This window comes from Arvicola amphibius, chromosome 12, assembly GCF_903992535.2.
Source record: "Arvicola amphibius chromosome 12, mArvAmp1.2, whole genome shotgun sequence".
Classification (NCBI taxonomy): Eukaryota; Metazoa; Chordata; class Mammalia; order Rodentia; family Cricetidae; genus Arvicola; species Arvicola amphibius.
In genome coordinates this window covers 81,073,278-81,093,416 of record NC_052058.2, presented here as the reverse complement: position 1 = coordinate 81,093,416, position 20,139 = coordinate 81,073,278, and the positions used below count along the sequence as shown (strand labels likewise).

At 42.7% G+C, this 20,139-nt stretch overlaps 1 long non-coding RNA gene across 1 annotated transcript in view; it reads left to right on the top strand.

Annotated features, from left to right (window-relative positions):
- LOC119827965 overlaps positions 1-19,538 on the top strand; it is a 101,918-nt gene extending 82,380 nt beyond the window's left edge. The window contains exons 4-5 of the long non-coding RNA XR_005287735.1: positions 2,480-2,534; positions 19,430-19,538. This is a non-coding gene — a long non-coding RNA (uncharacterized LOC119827965). The remainder of the gene's footprint in view (positions 1-2,479; positions 2,535-19,429) is intronic.
- The last annotated feature ends 601 nt before the right edge of the window (positions 19,539-20,139 follow it).

The window sequence follows — 20,139 nt, the reverse complement described above, 5'->3', positions numbered from 1 at the left end:
AATGACCAGTGGTTGTTAACTTCAGTCATTTTTAGTAGTAGAGTTTGTGTGTTTCCCTTCTTCTAGTTGTGCTGGTGAAGGGTCGCTAGATGCCTGAGTTATTGTCGGCGTTGTTGGACTCCTTGGTTTGTGATTTTCCTTCTATTACTTTCTGCAAGGCTGGATTTGTGGCTGCGTATTGTTTAAATCTGTTTTTGTCCTGGAATATCTTGTTTTCTCCATCAATGGTGAATGCAAGCTTTGCTGGGTATAATAGTCTAGGCTTGCATCCATGTTCCCTAAGTGTCTGTAGCACATCTATCCAAGCTCTTCTGGCTTTCATGGTTTCCATTGAGAAATCAGGTGTAATTCTGATAGGTTTCCCTTTATATGTTACTTGACCTTTTTCCTTTGCAGCTCTTAATATCTGTTCTTTATTCTGTATGTTTTGTGTTTTGATTATTATATGGCGTGGGGATGCTTTCTTTTGATCCAGTCTATTTGGTGTTCTGTAGGCTTCTTGTACCTTCATAGGAACATCCTTCTTTAGGTTGGGGAAGTTTTCTTCTATAATTTTGTTGAATATGTTTTCTGGGCCTTTGAGTTGTAATTCTTCTCCTTCTTCTACCCCAATTATTCTTAGGTTTGGCCTTTTCATGGTGTCCCAGATTTCCTGAATGTTTTGTGTTAAGAATTTGTTAGATTTGTTTAGTTCTTTAATCTGTGAGTTTATTTCCTCTATAGTATCTTCAGAGTCCGAGATTCTTTCTTCCATCTCTTGTATTCGGTTGGAAATACTTGTCTCTGAAGTTTCTGTTCGTTTACTCAGAGGTTCCATTTCCAGTCATCCCTCAGATTGTGTTTTCTTCAATACCTCCATTTCATTTATCAGGTCTTGTACTGTTTCCCTTACCTGTTTGATTGCTTTTTCTTGTTTTTCTTGGGTATCTTTGAGAGATTTATTTATTTCGTCTACCTTTTTGTTTGTCATCTCCATTTCTTTATGGCAGTTTTTTACCTCCTGTTTAAGGTCCTCTATTATTTTTATAAAGTACTGTTTAATGTCGGTTTCTTCTATATCTTCTGGGGTAGGGTGTTCAATTCTTGTTGTTTCGGGATGTCTGGCTTGTGGTGATGTCATGTTGCCTTTCATGTTGTTGGAGGAGCTCCTGCATTGGCGCCTGCCCATCTCTTCCTTCAAAAGGAGCGCGGAGGTGTTTGGTGTCCCCAAAGAATGATGGATCCTCCTGCAGACTGTGAGGTCCCCTTGCAGGCCAAGCAGCTCTCAGACAAAGGCCTACCTTGCTCCGGGCAGTCAAATGAAGGAGGGGACCTCCCACCGGCCTGGGTGCACTCAATTCCAGGTCCCCAGAGCCCAAACAGGCTGAGCTGTGGGATTTTGTGGCCCCAAAGACGGGAGGATGAGGCAGGGGGAAGAGGGGAGGATTCTGGGTGCAAGCTGGGAAGGGACAGGAAGAGAGAGGCAGTATCCGGGGAGAATAACCCCTGCAGGAAGAGCAGGAAGTGTGCTGGTGGCAGGGGGAGTTGTGGAAAGTCGGTGGTCCCTCTCCGGGCAGCTGCCGCGGTTCGGGCACTCACTCCTCACTCACCCCAAAGAACGATGGATCCTCCTGCAGACTGTGAGGTCCCCTTGCAGGCCAAGCAGCTCTCAGACAAAGGCCTACCTTGCCCCAGGCAGTCAAATGAAGGAGGGGACCTCCCACCGGCCTGGGTGCACTCAATTCCAGGTCCCCAGAGCCCAAACAGGCTGAGCTGTGGGATTTTGTGGCCCCAAAGACGGGAGGATGAGGAAGGGGGAGGGGGGGAGGATTCTGGGTGCAAGCTGGGAAGGGACAGGGAGAGAGAGGCGGTATCCGGGGAGAATAACCCCTGCAGGAAGAGCAGGAAGTGTGCTGGTGGCAGGGGGAGTTGTGGAGAGTAGGTGGTCCCTCTCCGGGCAGCTGCCGCGGTTCGGGCACTCTCTCCTCACTCACCCCAAAGAACGATGGATCCTCCTGCAGACTTTCAGGTCCCCTTGCAGGCCAAGCAGCTCTCAGACAAAGGCCTACCTTGCTCCGGGCAGTCAAATGAAGGAGGGGACCTCCCACCGGCCTGGGTGCACTCAATTCCAGGTCCCCAGAGCCCAAACAGGCTGAGCTGTGGGATTTTGTGGCCCCAAAGACGGGAGGATGAGGCAGGGCAGGAGTGAATTTTTAAATGGAAATAAAACTTTTTTGTTTTGTTTTGCTTTACACAATCTCATGTAGTCAAGACTGGCCTCAAACTCACTATAGTGGTTGCTATATATAGCTGTGGTTAGACATCAACTCTGGATTCTCTTGTGTCAACCCCTGAAGATCTGGGATTACAGGCCTTTGCCATCAGGTGCCAATATAGAAATAGTGCTCTTAATAAGAAATAGATACTTGAACATTGTATGTGTCTTTGTGTAAGTATGATGTTCCCTGGAATGAAACAAAATTTAACTTGAACTTGTCAGTTTCAGCCTAACCTGTTTTGTTGATGGAAGTGCTGATCATCGCCTACATGATCAAGTAAGAGAAAAACGATATTTCATTATCATCAATATCTGTTAACCCTTTCACATCTTGTAAACAGCATGACAAAGTAAAAAGTGATTTATTATTTAAAAGTACTTTCACAACTGCATATTCAAACATTGCAAAAAGAATGGATTTTAAGTGTGCTAACAAATAAATGAGTCTTGATACAATGCATTCTTCTGATAGCTTGACTTAGCCATTCCATAATATGAGAAATGTATTTAGACCACGATCGTGCTATATGCTATAAATTTAGATCACTTTTGTCACTTGAAAAAATAAGTATGTCTAAGACATTAGCCAATAGTTGTATTGACTCTTTCCCCTATGTTAGACACAAAATACTGAAAAGCACCCCAGGAGCCTCGGTACGATTATTAAAGACCCTTCTTGGTTTTGTGGGTGATACCAAGAAAGTCTTAGCGAGATGTGAACTTCCTTTCATTCTAGTCTCACTCCTTCACTGATGCAACCTGTTTGTTTCATAAGAAAAGTTTGGGAAAATAGGAAATATATGCAATTTCCTTGTACTTCTGTTTTTCATTTTATATTTTCATCAGAAAATTATAGTTACACATTTGGGTCATTAAGTTTATAAAAAGCTCCTTTCATGTAGAGTTGGTAAACCAAGCTCTTACAGGAAGAGCATAAAATATGTCAGAAAAAAATCCCAATCTAATATGCATTTCCATCCAATTCATAAAAACACACATTTTTATCAAGAGGCAATTGTGCGTGTAAAGTCGGGATTAAATGGGAATGTAGACAGACTTCCTGCCACTTGTTGCCTTTGTCAGGAGCTAAAGTGATAACGAAAATGTGCTTCTTCAATATACAACAATAGGGAGTCATGCATCTCGTAGTATTTTTAGCCGATGGCAGCCTCTGCTATGGTAGACTCAGAAGAGCAAACCACGTGGTGATGTCATAGCCTCTTGGTTTATGCAAGTGGGATCTGTGGTGTTCACAGGATGAATAAGATCCCCAAGGACACATTTCTCAGAATACAGTCACTGCCCAGTATGTGACTGTCATCTAAAATATACATAAACTGTAGACACATCTCGGCCGTTAAAAAGGTGCTTCTTTTGCAGAGCACCCTAGCTCAGTTCCCAGAACCTCTGCTTGAGAGTGTACAACCATCTGTAGCTCCAGCTCCAGCTCCAGGGAGATGATGCCCTCTTCCAGTCTCCACAGACACCTGCATTGCTCATGGTGCACATATACTCACAAAAGAACCTTTACACACACACAAAAGTAAGAAATAAATCCTTTTTAAAAGTGTTTTTTAAGGATGGGGATATAACTCAATGGTATAGCACTTCACTAGCATGTATGAGGCCTAAACACACACACACACACACACACACACACACACACAAAGAAGAAGAAGAAGAAGAAGAAGAAGAAGAAGAAGAAGAAGAAGAAGAAGAAGAAGAAGAAGAAGAAAAAGAAGAAAAAGAAGAAGAAAGTAAAGCATAGGTATTGATTTTGAGTAGGAGAATAATACGTAATCAAAACCTGTCACCCTTCCACCAACCATTTTTTTTGAACTAATAGTAACATCACAACATCGTGCACAATAACTTGTTTCTAATGAACTTCATCTTAATAGAAATACATGCAAGAAAAGACAGAGAGGAAAGAAATTTATTGTGCTTTATTATTAAGATTTGGGAGCAGGGTGGTAGTGGCACACCCCTTTAACCCCAGCACTTAAGAGGCAGAAGCAGTCAAATCGTTGTGATCGAATTCAACCTGGTCCACAGAGCAAATTCCAGGGCAGCCAGGGATACACAGAGAAACCCTGTCTCAAAAAACAAAAACAAACAAACAACAAAAAATTGGGGGTTGGCAAGATGAGCTTATCTTTGCTAAGCGGGAGGTTCATCATCAAACTGGACTTTGTAGATATAGGTACAGAACAGAAATAAACAAAAGAGCTGTTAAATCACTTCAACTACCCATGGAAAGCATCCAAACACTTCAGTTTGAGAATCCTTAATGAGATAGGAAACACGAGAGTAGCTACTTCATTACAGGGGCTAGTTGTCAGAATTCTGGGTGTTGTGAGGTGTGCAGGGGACCATCCATCTGCCTGTTCGTACCACTCGTCACCTTTCACCCTGCTTCTTTCCCTGGGAGGCTGAACTTTAAAGCATCAAATCACAGGCACCTTTGCCCTCTGGGTGCCAGCACCGTTAATCAGTGGTTAAGTCTTCACAGGAAAATAAGGGCTTCACTATTGATAACCTTCATCTTTCCCCGTGTATACCCTCTTCTGAAGGTCACTGCTCTATTCAAAATAATTTTCTCCCCTGTGCTTTGATAATCTCTCCCTTCATCCCCTTTGCCCTAGAGGTTGGAGCTTTCTTCTACAACTGGGTACTGTGCTGTTCTCTGTGGCTGCACAACACTGCCGTACTGTTACAGTGAGTGACTTTATAAATAAGCCCTCCTTGGATTTTATCCCAGTTTGGGAATGCTGCTTCCTATTTGAAACACTGACACTCATTTTGGAGATTGATATTGCTGAATCCTCTCAAGAGAATAGTTCCCAGGATCTTCTGGAGGGGAGGTGGAGCTTCTACAACCCATGGGTGGAGCAGTCAGCTGAGATGTGGATAGTTCAGCATGTTGCCTTCCTATTCTGCTGTACTCGACCACGCCACAATAAACCAGCACAAGCGCTTAACACTAGTGGTGGCTCCTGATTATTTCGGATGCTTCATTCCATAAGAAAGCTGCAGAGATCCCTGAGGCTTGTGGTCCATGATGTAATGATGATGGAGATCACAGGTTTGCCTAGGATTAAGTGTGCAAAGTTTTGATGGCTTAGAGAAATGAAAAGGACTAACAGAGGCATTAGGGGCCGTGGAGATAGCTGTATTTGCTGTTTATATGGCTGTATGGGCACCACATGCATGCATGCTGCTGGAGGAAGAGGTCAAAAGAAGGCACTGAATCCCCTGGAACTGGAGTTACAGAAAATTGTAAGCTATCGTGTGGTTGCTGGGAATCCAACCCTAGTTTTTTTTAACCTTTGACTCTTAACAGCTGAGCCTTCTCTCCAGTCCAAATTTTAGGGTAACTTCCAGGGCAGGCTTTGTTTCCCTGGCTCTCCTTACAAAGTCAGATTGGAGAAGAAATAGGATCCACTGTTTCACCCACTTATCTTGAAGAAAAAGGCAGGGGTCCCTCTGCTGAGTGCTGGGGATCCACCCAGGGTGCTGGGATTTTTAGGCTGGAATTTTACCTTGGGTCACATCCCCAGCCTATGGAGTCACCTCCTGCTTCTGTCTGTGAAGCCATCATCCTGGCCTGCGGTGGAGCTCTTTCCGCACATTCTTGTGCCTCATGTTTGTAAGGATTTATTTTCCTCCTTTCAGGAAACTTTATCTCTGTCCCTTTCTACTTTGTGACCTCTGGTCTCAATAGGATTCGGGATTGTGGCCGTCATAGTGATACACATTTTAGGGCCACTTCCTTGGGTGTATTTAAAATTCAAAAGTGCCCAAGCTTTAATTCCCCACCCCACCCCGAGGATGAAATTATCTTTAGTGCTCCCATTTTTAAGAAGAATTACATGGTTTTGTTATTTTTCAGAAAATACTATTTCATCAAACAGCTACAGAGCGACCTCTTCATAATTATTTTATTTTTCTCTCTTTTCATTTATCCTTTGTGTCTTTCACACCACGCCTCCTGATCCTACCCATCTCACCCATCCCCCCCTCCAATAAAACAAAACAAAATTTAAGAGAAAAAGGCGGGGGGGGGGGGGCAACAAACTTTGCTTTAAAGTGCTGAGTTTCAATGTGCTGTAGAGCTTCAAGCCTTTAGCAATAACAACAGAATCTGCCCCATTCCCTCAGACCCCTTTCCCACCTTACTAAGTATCTCCTTTCACCTCTTGTATCTCATGTATTTCCCAGAATCTAAGGTTTAGTCTGAAATGTCTTAATTTTAATGCTTTGACATTTCCATGGTGGACACTGGGGTGAACTATGCCTTCAGGAACAAAGGGCTCTCCTCTGGCATCGGTTTCTTTTCTTGTTGATAGACTACTTGACTCAAACAACTTCAAGAAAGAGGAGGAAGCAGCGAGTTATTTTTCTTGACAGTTTCATCCTGGTTGAGTCTGAAATCAGCTGTCTCCATTATATGGCGCCTGAGGCAAGCTGGCTGCCAAGGCAAAAGGGAGTGTGTGGAGGAGACAGGAGACTGCTGCTTTATGTCACGGCAGACAGGAAGTAGAGAGCCAGGAATGCACCAGGAACACTTTCAGTGAAGCGCTTCCTGAAGCAAGGAAATTTCCATCACCTCCTAAAGTAACACCAGGAGCTCGATTTCAAGAGTGAAACTCAGGAGCCCGTGGGGCATTTCATATGGAGACCCTTGCGTCTCCTAGCAATGACAAGTAGGGGAACATTTTATATGGAAGTGGTTGCGCCTCCTAGCAATGACACATGTTGTCAGAGGGTCAGTCTGCAATTACAGGTCTCTTCAGAAATTACAAAGCCCCAGTCCAGTGAAGCCAACTTTCAATGCTGTCTAAGCTTCTTTTCCTTCTGTGATAAAATTGCTCTGACGGAAACAACTTAAGAGAGAAAGGGTTTGTCTGGCTCACAATTCTGGGTATCAGGACTCATGGCAGGGAAGCTAAGTCAGCAAGAACACAAAATAGCTAGTCACTTTCAGAGCCAAGAGCAATGAATTATGTTTTCTTATGTTTTCTAGTCTTATGATGTTCAGGATTCCAAGCCCAGAGGATGGAGAGGTTCACAGTGTGAGGGTCCTCTTATATCAATGAACATAAGTAACATAGTCATTCACAGATGTCCTTTGAAGCCCTTCTCCCAAGTGACTGACTGTATTGTGTCAGGTTGACAATTAAAACTAAGTCACAGTTCCACTCCTTATCAACTCACCACCCAAAAATATAACTTATAAATATATGTCCTAAACCCTGTCCCATAAACTCATGGCCACCTTATTAAAAAAATAAAATCAGTTCAAGTTTTCAAGTTCTTATAGACCAGTGGTTCTCAACATTCCTAATCCTGCAGCCCTTTAATATATATAGTTCCTTATATTGTGGTGACCTCCAACCATTAAATCGGAACTGTAATTTTGCTACGATTATGAATCATAATCTAAGTATTTGTGTTTTCTGATGATGGTCTTGGGCGGCCCCTGTGAAAGGGTCTTTTGACACCCCCAAGTGGATCGCAACCCACAAGTTAAGAACTACTGCTATGGACCAACCTTAAAAGTTTCCAGTCATTGACAGTTCCAAGGCTTTCAAAGACCTGAGACTCTAACTGCGAACTTCTACAAAATCAAAAACAAGTTGCATACTTCCAACAGATGATAGCAAAGAGTAGGGATTCGATAACAGTGCAGAATAAAGAGTCTCACTCCTAAGGGGAAAAACTGTAACAGAAAACAAACTCATAAGATCTAGAAGAGAAAAACATCGTGTTTTCTCTGACACTCCAGGTCTGGCATCTCATCTGGGCCCTCTAATGTAATCATGGGTTCCAAGGCCCAGGTGTCTCCATTCTTCTAGCCCTGCTATTTACAATGTACACAGTTTCTGTCTCTTGCACAGGCTGGCTCCACTCCACATCTGAGAATCTCTACCATGTCTCCTAGTCCTGGCATCCTCGTCAGTACTCAAGGGTGCTGTGGGACAATGGTTTGTACCCTGTCATTGGTATTTTAATAAAATGCTGATGGGCCAATAGCCAGGCAGGAAGTAGAGGTGGGGCAACCAGGCAGGAAGTAGAGGCAGAGCAATGAGAACAGGAGAATTCTTGGGAAGAGGAAAGATGCAGTCTGCCGTCATCACCCAGATGTAGAGGACACAAGATGAGAACACCTCACTGATGAAGGTACCAAGTCACATAGCTAACACAGACAGGAATTATGGGTTACTTTTAGATGGAAGAATTAATTAATAAGAAGTCTGAGCTACTAGGCCAACCAGTCTATGATTAATGTAGACCTCTGTGTGTTTTGTTGGGACTGAATGGCTGCGAGACTGGGTGTGACAGAAACCTCTGTCAACGCAAAGGTCTACACTCAAGCTTACACTTCCCATTTACCAATCCTTGTGATGGTCTTCCAGAACTTTTCTTCACTGACTCCAACCTTGCTATACAGTGACTGGCCTCAACTGCTCTTCATGGAGCCCTCATTCTTGCATCTTTCATGCTTTCAAAACCAGATGTCACCACCAGCACCACCAAGTTTTACCACAGCTGGAGCTGTAGTCACGATCAGAGCTCCTCATAGGATTGACTAAGAGATCTGTGTTGTTAGAACAAATACTTGAGACTAGGTAAGGAAGGTTTTTTCCTTATAGAAGCTGAAGAAATTCAAGTTCAGGTAATCCATCTGGCACGACTTTCATGCTGTATGTATTATAACACAGTGAATGACATCACATAGGAGGACCAACCGCCAGGGGCATGAGGCATGTGCAGAGGAGACAAAACATAAGGTAGTCTCGATTTATAACAAGCTACTCTCATTGTACTTAATCGAGCCCCTGAAGACCAACTCTTATAGTATGGTCTTTAATCCTTTCCGAGGGTAAAACCCTTTGATCTAATTATATCCCAGGAGATTCCGCCTCCTACAGAATCCACCATTTCTTGTTTTCGCTATTCACAGCCTAAGCTTCCAGCCCATGAACCTTGTGTAAGTCCTAACACCTTTACTGAGACCCCCATTACAGCTCATTTTTCCTTCCAAAATAACATTCGCTAATAAGCTTCCAGAATGCTGACCACCATCAAGAGTCAGTATCTGGGGCATGTCCCCCTGGAATACCTGCTTCTGTGGATCAGGGTTTCTGTTTTGTGCATCATCTAGTCCCTGTCCTTATCAAAATTGCTCCCCTCATTCCGTGTTTTATGCTAGAGAGTTTTTTTTTTTAATTGGATGATCCTTAGCAATCTGATAATGGGGATGATGATGAGTTAGCCACTACCAAGCCAATTAGAAGCTCTATATACTCAAATGTGGGTCATTCACATTCGGATTTTACCATGAGGTCATTCTCTGGGTGTCAAAATAGACCATGTCTGTCTGTAGTTTTTTGCTTTGAGCTAATCATTTTTCTTAGAGAATATTCTTTCCTTTTCTGCCTAGAGGGTGGTTCCTCCAGTAGCTGGTGCTGTAGGGAAATGGAGTTGGAGGTTGCAGCATTCACCATGACAACTTTTAGTGATTTCCTTGTTAAGTTTGGAATGTCTCCCACATTCTGCAAGTTTTCTCCCTCTAGACAGCAGCTCTTATCCTGTGGGTCATGACTCCCTTGGGGAATAACTTATCAGATATCCTGCATATCAGATATTTAAATTATGATTCATAACAGTAGCAAGATTATAGTTATGAAGTAGCAACAAAAATAATTTTATGGTCAGGGGTCATTACAACACGAGGAACTCAATGAGTCAGAGCATTAGGAAGGCTGAGAACCTCTGAGCTGGATGATAACCCAGGACTGGTGTGCTTGAGTACTTAGGGATGACTGCACCAGGGAGTCCATGTATTTTTCAGGTAGGAATTCCTGTTTGTCTTGTTGCATGTGTTACGAAGTAGACATTTCACCTTGATTCTTGTCATCTTGTTTTTGTTTTTTGTTTTTTGGTTTTTTGGTTTTTTTTTTTTTTTTTTTTTTTTTTTTTTTTTTTTTTTTTTTTTGGTTTTTCGAGACAGGGTTTCCCTGTATTTTCTAGAGCCTGTCCTGGAACTAGCTCTTATAGACCAGGCTGGCCTCGAACTCAGAGATCCTCCTGCCTCTGCCTCCCGAGTGCTGGGATTAAAGGCGTGCGCCACCACCGCCCAGCGATTCTTGTCATCTTGAATGGAAGAATTCAGTAAAGAGACACAGTTTCGTTGGGTTTTATTTAATGCGGCAAAGTGAAGCAAATACTGCATCAAGAGACTGATGGGCAGTATCCTGACAGGAGGTGGGGTGGAGAACAACAGCTTTCTCCAGTGGGCTTCGTCAGTTCTCTTTCTGTTTCTAGCAACTGTCTTTTGAAGGATGGTATACATTTTTCTCCTTTTTAGAACAATCCACTGTAGCAGAATTTGGGGATGAAAGGAGGGTATGTTTTTACATATTATATTCCATGTTTAAGTGACAGTATTCTTTAGTTCTCTGTTTTCTTCCACTTTAAATGTTGATTTGAGGGGCCATGTGAGTGAGAAACTGATTTCTTCTGCCGCTCTCACAAGGACTTTTCAGAGAGATCAATTCGTCTAACTGCTTCAACCCTGAGAGCTAGCTCCCAATAGAGGCAGTGTAATTCAGGGTTAGTTGTTTGATACACAGTAAGTCCCAGTGAGCAGGGGACGGATGGAAGAGGGCAAGACACTTTATTTTGTGCATGTGCATAACTCAAATGAGTGTAGTGGAGATAAAGATACAGATGCAGGAAGGGTGGGCCTTGGACTTAACTGTTCTGGAAATCTGAAGGACAATGGGTAAGCAGCCAGCACACCATTCCCCTTTCCTTTCAAATACTGGGCTACTGCTCTTTCTAAGAGAGAATGAAAGAAATAAGTAAATATCACCTGTTTTTGCTTTAATATGCTTGAGGTTTCAATCATTTTTTGACTTATTTTCTTCCAAAGGATATGAGGTAAAATTTCAAAGTTCAACAAGGTCAACAGGCAAAACTGTAGACAGAAGTTCTGTCCCACCTGGTTCTGCAGCTTTCAGTCACAAAAAAACACATGGAGGCTTATATTAATTATAAACTGTTTGGCCTATTAGCTCAGGCTTATTATTATCTAGCTCTTACAACTTAAATTAACCCATAATTCTTTTTTTCCTCCTTCTTCTTCTTCTTCTTCTTCTTCTTCTTCTTCTTCTTATTATTATTATTATTATTATTATTACTACAAATTTTTACCTCCTCTCCTCCTCCCATTTCCCTCCCCGCCCCCCATTCCGCCTTCCTCTCCCTTCCAGTCCAAAGAGAAGTCAGGGTTCCCTGCCCTGTGGGAAGTCCAAGTTCCTCCCCTCTCCATCCAGGTCTAGGAAGGTGAGCATCCAAATGGACTAGGTTCCCACAAAGCCAGTACATGGAGTAGAATCAAAACCCAGTGCCATTGTCCTTGGCTTCTCAGTCAGCCCTCCATGTAAGCCACATTCAGAGAGTCCGGTTTGATCACATGCTCCATCAGACCCATTCCAGCTGGCCTTGGTGAGTTCCCATTAGATCGGCCCCACCATCACAGTGGGTGGGCGCACCCCTCGCAGTCCTGACTTCCTTGCTCATGTTCTCTCTCTTTCTGATCCTCATTTGGACCTTGGGAGCTCAGTCCAGTGCTCCAATGTGGGTCTCTGTCTCTATCTCCATCCATCACCAGATGAAGGTTCTATGGTGGTATGCAAGATATTCATCAGAGTGGCTATAGTATAAGGTCAGTTCAGGTGCCCTCTCCTCAGCTGCTCAAGGAACAAGCTGGGGACATCTCCTTGGACACCTGGGAACCCCTCTAGAGTACATTCTCTTGCCAACCCTCAAATGGCTCCCTTAATTAAGATATATACTTCCTTGCTTCCATGTCCACTCCTCCTCCATCCCAACTGTCCCATTCCCCCAAGTTCTCCCTTCTCACTTCTCTCTCCCCATCTCCCCATACCCCCATCCCACCCCACCCCCAAGCTCTCCATTTTTGCCTGGAAATCTTGTCTACTTCCAATATCCAGGAGGATAACTACATTTTGGGAAGGGTTTCACCTTCCTATTTAGCTTCTCTAGGATCATGAATTATAGGCTCAATGTCCTTCATTTATGGCTAGAATCCACTAATGAGTGAGTACATACCATATTCATCTTTTTGGGTCCGTAACCCATAATTCTTATCTATGTTTAGTCACATGGCTTGGTACCTTTTCTCAGCAATGCATTCTCATCTTGCTTCCTATGTATCTGGCTTGTGACTGTGTCTCTGCCTTTCCTTCTCCTAGAATTCTCCTAGTCTGGTCACCCCACCTATATTTCCTGCCTGGCTACTGGCCAATGAACATTGTATAGAACCAATATAAGTGACAAATCTTTACAAGTGTACAAAAACATTATCCCATAGAATTATCTCCTTTACCCTTTTCTATCATTTCTCTGTCCTGTCCCAATCTGCTCTTTGCCCTGAACTTCTGACTTGGACTGCTTTTTTTTCATTCAATTGGTTGATAATTATACACCTATACATAATGTGTTTTGATCAAACTCATCCCAAATTCATTCCCCTCCAATTTCTTTCCTATCCCCTCTACCACTTTCCCCTCCCAACTTCATGTGCTCTGTTTAAAAAACAAAAAACAAACAAACAAACAAAAAACCACTGACTCCACTTAATACTGCCAGCATGCTTGTACAGCTCTCTGTGGAGCATGGGTAGCCTGTTAGGGTCTACATGCTTGAAGAAAATAGACTTTACCTCTGCCAGCAGCCAGCAGTTGCCAATACTTCCTCATCTATGAGTGAGATTTCAGGAGTCCCTCTTTCTTCCATACTGGGACTTTTGCCTGCCTTCATCTTGTGTGGCTTTTGTTCTGCAGCCACAGCCATTGTGAGTGACATGACCTTGCCATGTATGGAAACCTTTGTTTCATTATAGTCATCCACTACCTCCACTTCACACAACCTCTCAGTTTCTTCTTTCCATGACCAATCCCAACCCTTGGAGAGAGGGGAAAGTATGATATAGGTGTATCATTTAGGTCTCAGTGCTCCAGAGAGTTTATTCTCTGTATGTTGACCCTTTATGGTTCTCTGTATTAATCATCATCTACCACAAAAAGAAGTTTCTCTTATGAGTGTTGGAAGATGCACTCACATAAAGGGTATAAAGATAAGAAGTTGGGGGCAGTTTAATATTACATCCATTTATCAGAACAACAGCAAATTCTCTCTTAGGGCCTATGACCTACTTAGACATGGGTTTTGGGCCCCGTTAATGATACCAGACATAAATCACATCGAGTGGAGAGGGCTTTAAATCCAATCAGACAGTGGTTGGTTATGCCTGTAACATTTGTGCCACTATTGCCCTAGTGGGCACAACTTGTCGGGCCAGTTCTTACTTCAGCTCTCAGGGTTTACAGCTGGATAAGACTGATAACTACCCCTTTCCCCTGGTAGTATGCATAGCACTTTCAGCATGAGGAAATCTAGCCAGAAAAGAAGCTTCCAGGCCAGAACCAGCGTCATTGATTTCTTTTTTATTTTATTTTATTTTTTTTGCGTCATTGATTTCTATGTGTTGAACGGGCTCTTGTGCCACCTGTTTTTGATTTTGTATTTATTCTAACTGTACAAAGAAATAGAAGGAAAGAAAAGGGACTTAGAGCATTTCTTCCCTTTACTGTCTCCTTTCACCTTTTCACCTTCCCTCCTTCACCAAAGCCGGCTGCTATTCTCAAGGTGAGTAAAGGTTGACTCTCCTCTTCCCATCCTCACACACAGCTGGGATCCCCTTTTACTCCACGCTAACTATGATGACCCTCAAACTTTGAAACTGGATGCATAATGTGGAGACTCTGGACAGTTGTAAAGGGTGTGAACTGCTTGCTTTGGAATTATAAACCACATTGGAGCTCGGACTGACGAGCTCTGTTTTGTTATCCTCTTGTTGCCTCTGGGTATATGACTAAGGAGTCCATCGAAGTTCCTAGTACTGACATTTAATGAGTATATATTAATAACTCTTCTTTCACATTTTCGTGCCTAGAAAGTCAACTAAGAACCTCTTGTGATTAGTTGGTACTGGCCAAGTACTAATTATATTGATTGGTATGGATTGATGTGTCTGGACTCAAAGGAGGAGAAATCTTTCCTTGTGAGGGGGATAGGATCACAGGGACAACGTTCTTCCAGCTGTTTCCTTAGACTGTGCCATTCTAGGGGCTCAGAGGGAAGCTAAATCTGTACTGGGTTACATAAATTACATTGTATAGCTCAGGATTCTGATATGATGATGACGTGGGATATAGCAGCTAATTGGGGCTTAGATAAAGGCTTGATAGAGATTTGAGGCTATAAAGGATCCATGGAGCAAAAAGGCCCAAGACAGGCCGAGTATGGGAAAATTTTTATGTTTGCACAAAATATTTAAATCCATTTCCAAAGTTATCCTGGTCCTTAATATGATTTGATATTTTCTATTTTAGCTCTTTACTTTCAGAGTTTTTTTTTTAATTAAAAATTTCCACCTCCTCCCCATCTCCCATTTACCCCCTCTCTCTTCCACTCCTCCTCCCTTTCCTATGCAGAGAGCAGTAAGGGTTCCCTGCCCTGTGGGAAGTCCAAGTCCCTCCCCCCTCCATCCAGGTCCAGGAAGGTGAGCATCCAAACAGGCCAGGCCCCCCAAAGCCAGTATGCGTGGTTGGATCCAAATCCAGTGTCATTGTTCTTGGCTTCTCAGCAGCCCTCATTGTCCGCCATGTTCAGGAAGTCCGGTTATATCCCATGCTTTTTCAGTCCCAGTCCAGCTGGGCTTGGTAAGCTCCAAATAGATCAGCCCCACCATCTCAGTGAATGGGGAGACCCCTCGCAGTCCAGACTTCCTTGCTCATGTTTTCTCTCCTTCTGTTCCTCATTTGGACCTTGGGAGCTCAGTGCGGTGCACCAATGTGTGGCTCTGTCTCTATCTCCATCCATCGCCAGATGAAGGTTCCCTCACAGTCCTGACTTTCTTTCTCACGTTCTCCCTCCTTCTGCTCCTCATCAGGACCTTGGGAGCTCAGTCCGGTACACCAATGTGTAGCTCTGTCTCTATCTCCATCCATTGCCAGGTGAAGGTTCTATAGTGATATGCAAGATATTCATCAGTATGGCTATAGGATCTGGCCTTTTCTGGCTCCCTCTCCTCAGCTGCCCACGGAACTAGCTGGGGGCATCTCCCTGGATGGCTGGGAACCCCTCTAGATTCAAGTCTTTTAATAATCCTGATTGCTCCCTTAATTAGGATATATGCTTCCCTGCTCCCATATCCACCCTTCCTATATCACAAGCATCCCATTCCCCCAAGCTCTCCCCATCCTCCCCTTCACGCTTCTCTCTCCCCATCTCCCCTTGCCCCCAACCCGCCTCCCACTCCCAAGTTCCCAATTTTTGCCCGGCAAACTTGTCTACTTCCAATATCCAGGAGGATAACTATATGTTTTTCTTTGGTTTCACCTTCTTATTGTCTTTTCAAGGATCACGAATTATAGGCTCGATGTCCTTTATTTATGGCTAAAAACCGATTATGAGTGAGTACATCCCATGTTCATCTTTTTGGTTCTGGGTTACCTCACTCAGAATAGTGTTTTCTATTTCCATCCATTTGCATACAAAATTCAAGATGTCATTGTTTTTTACCGCTGAGTAGTATTAAATGGATAATATCTTCCACAAAAGTATTTTAAGCCCTAACAACAAAAAATCATTTTGCAGTAAAAATTAGCATTGGAATTCTGATTTTCAGTCCAGAAATGGCAAGTGTCAGTGTCAACAGAACTATTTTTGTGTTTAGAAAATACCATGACTGTCATATCCAGTACCTTATATATTTACTCTTTCATAGTTACTTTTCCAGCTGATAGAATAGAAATCTCACTGGCTAGGTACAAGGAGCCTGTCCAGTGGGGGAAAAATGCATTCAGGAAGATTCTAAATGTAGGTCTGAATCTCTGTAGGTAACGGGTGTGCCGGGTATGTGCTAATTGATAGGCCTGCCAGTGTAAACGCATGCTGAGAAATCTTGATTGCTGGACTCCTCGTGTGCTGTTGCGTGGGGAATTTAGGCTTGCATGCAAGTACAAGTGGAGGGAAAAGTCCAGCATAGTGAAAATCTGAGGAAATGTAGCTGTTTGACACGTTAGTTGGTAAGAGAAAGACTGGCTTCCTACAAGCACCAGGTCAAGGCAAATCTGATTCCTGTTGGTTGCATTGGTCAAAGTGCTGTTGAGGAATGCCAGCTAACAAGTCTGCAACATGACAGTTTAGCTACTGTGTACGTGAACTCATGACCACCCATGAAAACCACGAGGGACAAGCTGCTGCACAGTTCAGAAGACCATGTGACAAGAGACTAAATTTCATTAACGACACCCTGGGAGGAGCTCAGAGCGAACAGTGGGGGGAATCCCCACCACTTAGCACAGAAAACGTTCCTGACAGCTCTTCCTCTACACTTGCCACAGCTGCTGCGAGATAATTCGTCAGCCAGAAGGCCGTAGGGGTGAGCGAGGGCAAGGTGATCTACAGTTGTGGAAGGGGTACAACCCATAGCACTATGCAACCACATGTTTACTAAATCAAACGAACATACACCACCAAGTCACACGGTTCAGTCAGCACAGCCCTTAATACAGAGAGACGCTGGGTATGGTGGCACACTCATTTAGTAACTGCACTACAGACAGAGGCAGAGGGGTCTACAGGAATTCAAGGCCAATCTTGTCTACAGAGTGATTTCCAAGACAGCTAGGACTACATAGAGAAACTCTGTCTCAAAACAAAAAATTAAAAAAAGCTAGGAAAATGAGTATTCAAAAATATTGGGGAAGTGTCTGGAAGGTAGAGGTAGAGAACCTTGCTCTGAGGATGCACTTAGGTAATCTGACATTTCAGTGGTAAATATCTAAACTAGCTGACTGATAATATATACCTCTTGCTTACAGATATGAATATATATATATATATAATTTTCAAATTATTAAAGTACCTAAGTATATTTTTTTGTTTCTTGAGACAGGGTGTTGTTGGTTGTTTTACTCTTTTTACTCTTTTGGCTTTTTGAGGGGTGCACTACCCAGTTCCCATATAAATCATACACAGAGTCTTATTCTTTCTTATAAATGCCTGGCTTTAGCTTTGCTTGTTTCTTAACTTAAGTTATCCCATCTACCTATTGCCTCTGGTCTTTTTCCTTTTCTTACATCTGTATATTTTACTTTTACTCTTATTCCATGGCGGCTTTGTGGCTCGGTCTCTTTTTTCTCTCTCTCCTTGATCTCTCTTCCTTTCTTTCATTTTCTCCTATTTATTTTCTCTGCCTGCCAGCCCCACCTATCCTTTCGCTTGCCCTGCAATTGGCTGTTCAGTTCTTTATTAGACACATCAGGTGTTTTAGACAGGCAATGTAACACAGCTTCATAGAGTTAAACAAATGTAACGTAAAAGAATGCAACACGTCTTTGCATCATTAAACAAATGTTCCCCAGCATAAATCAATGTAAGACATCTTCAACTAATATTCTACAACACAGGGTGTGGCAGTAACTTTATCTGGGGTCTTGCATGAGCTAGGCAAACTCTGCCACTGAACCACATCTCTACCACCAAAATCTGGTCTTGAGAATTCCAAAATCTGCCAGGCAATGGTGCTGCATGCCTTTAATTCCAGCACTTGGAGCAAGAGGCATGTGGAGCTCTGTGAGTTGGAGGTCAGCCTGGTCTACAGAGTGAGTTCCAGGACAACCAGGACTATTTCACAAAGTAAGCCCTGTCTCAAAAAACAAAACAAACAAACAAAATACAGAGTAACAACAATAGACAATCTATCCTTTTATCTTATTTTTGTCTAGTGGTCATCACACCATTGTGAGATTCAGTTAGTAAATACTGAATATTAAATGGTTCCAAAATTTCCTTGGATATTACACGGGGGGACATATCTAAATAAGCAGAAATCATGGTTCTTATATTTAATGTGGTAATAGATGGGATTGTTGAGATTGTTATATGTTTAAAATAAAGCAAAGACTAGCTAAGCAGTAAGCAATTGGAAACTGGGTTTAAAAAACAAAACAAAACAGGGAACAGAGAGTTACTGCACACCAATACCAGGCCAAGGAGGCTGGGACAGATCTTGCAGGATGGGGAGGAGGAGAGGAAAAGGTTTATAATGGGGTGGAGCTGGCGTTGTCTGCTAGGACACAGACATGGAAACTGAGAAAATGAAGCTGATGCTTTCAAATCCTGTATTAGAAATCGAAGTGAGGCACAAATCTCATAGCACACAAGAGACTGTACGGACGGTGCTCTGGGGACTTGGGAACACTGCAGTGAGAATCGACAGTGGCATTATTGTTTGAAAACTGATTTTGAATCTCATTGTTTAGTGCTGAAAATGCTTTAACTGAACAATTTATATGTTTGTGGCTTAGAAAATGTGAGTAAATTAACAGTTCTGGTTAGCATTTCAGAGTTGTTTAAATTTTTTTCTTTACTTTTGCTTCACTTTGATTCACATAGTCAGTCTGTGCTGAACATACTTGGTGGTTTGAAAGAAAAAGGCTCCGATAGGTTCATAGGGAGTGGCACTGTTAGGAGGTGTGGCCTTGTTGAAAATAAATGTGGCCTTGTTGGAGGAAGTGTGTCACTGTGGAGGAGGGCTTTGAAGTCTCATATATTCTCAAGTCATGCCCAGTGAGACACACCACTTCCTGTTGCCTGTGAGTCAAGATGTAAGACTTCTCAGCTCCTTCTCCAGCATGTCTGCCTGTATGCTCCCTTGCTTCCTGCCATGACAAAAATGGACTCAATCCTTGAACTTGTAAGCCATCCCCAATTAAATGTTTTCCTTTATAAGAGTTGCTGTGGTTGTGGTGTCTCTTCACAGCATTAGAAACCTTAATGAAGACAACATAGGAAAATGTGCTCTGATGGTTTAGAATTCAGAAGACTTAGGTTTGGAACCCATGTGTGACTTCATGAAAGCTACCTTTCCGAAACTCACCTGTAATGAAGGAAAACATGAACTCATCTAATGATTGGAAAGATGAAATATGAATATCTAGTAAGTCACTTGACATGTGATTGGCTCTTGGGACATTTTCCTTTCTCCTTCTCTTTCTCAAATAACAGGCAGTGATACTCACTTGTTACATCGAACCCTGAAATGCTAAAAGGGAATATTACTACAAATTATACTGGGACGCAGTGGGAAACCGAGAAGAATCTTTCTTACTGAAAGAGAAAGAAAAAAATGAACAAGAATATAACCCATTGACTAAAAGCTTCCTGTTACAAGAGGTAACATATATTCTTATATTCTGAAGTCAAAGTCTCCCTGGATCATGACTGGCAGCTATATTAAAAGTGGCAATGAATTTGCTCATGACTGCAAACTCTTAACTCCTGTCTTCATAATGCAGGTTTCTCTCTTATACCCTCTGCCCCTCTGGCTTTGCTGACCTGGAACTGGCATATAACCATGGAATTTATCTGAAGGGTCCAATGTGACGTGTTGGTAAACCTACTCATTTTGGAAGTGACTGCCACAATGAAGCCAAAATATCACGTGTGACAAGAATATGTGAGGTCTGCTCTCCTAGCCACTGTCAAATATATAGCAGTATGAACTGTGGCTACCATGCTGTCCAACTGACCTGCAGAAATCACCTATTCTATGCAACTGACCAACATGAACCAATTCGCTCCACTATCCAAACCCTGGCAGACTCACGTGCTATTTCCCCTTTTGTATTTAATTTTGTACTTCAGGTTTTGCTATTTTATCCTAACTTGCCAGATTGCACATTTAAGGCTGAATAGCATCCCAGTATGTATATAAT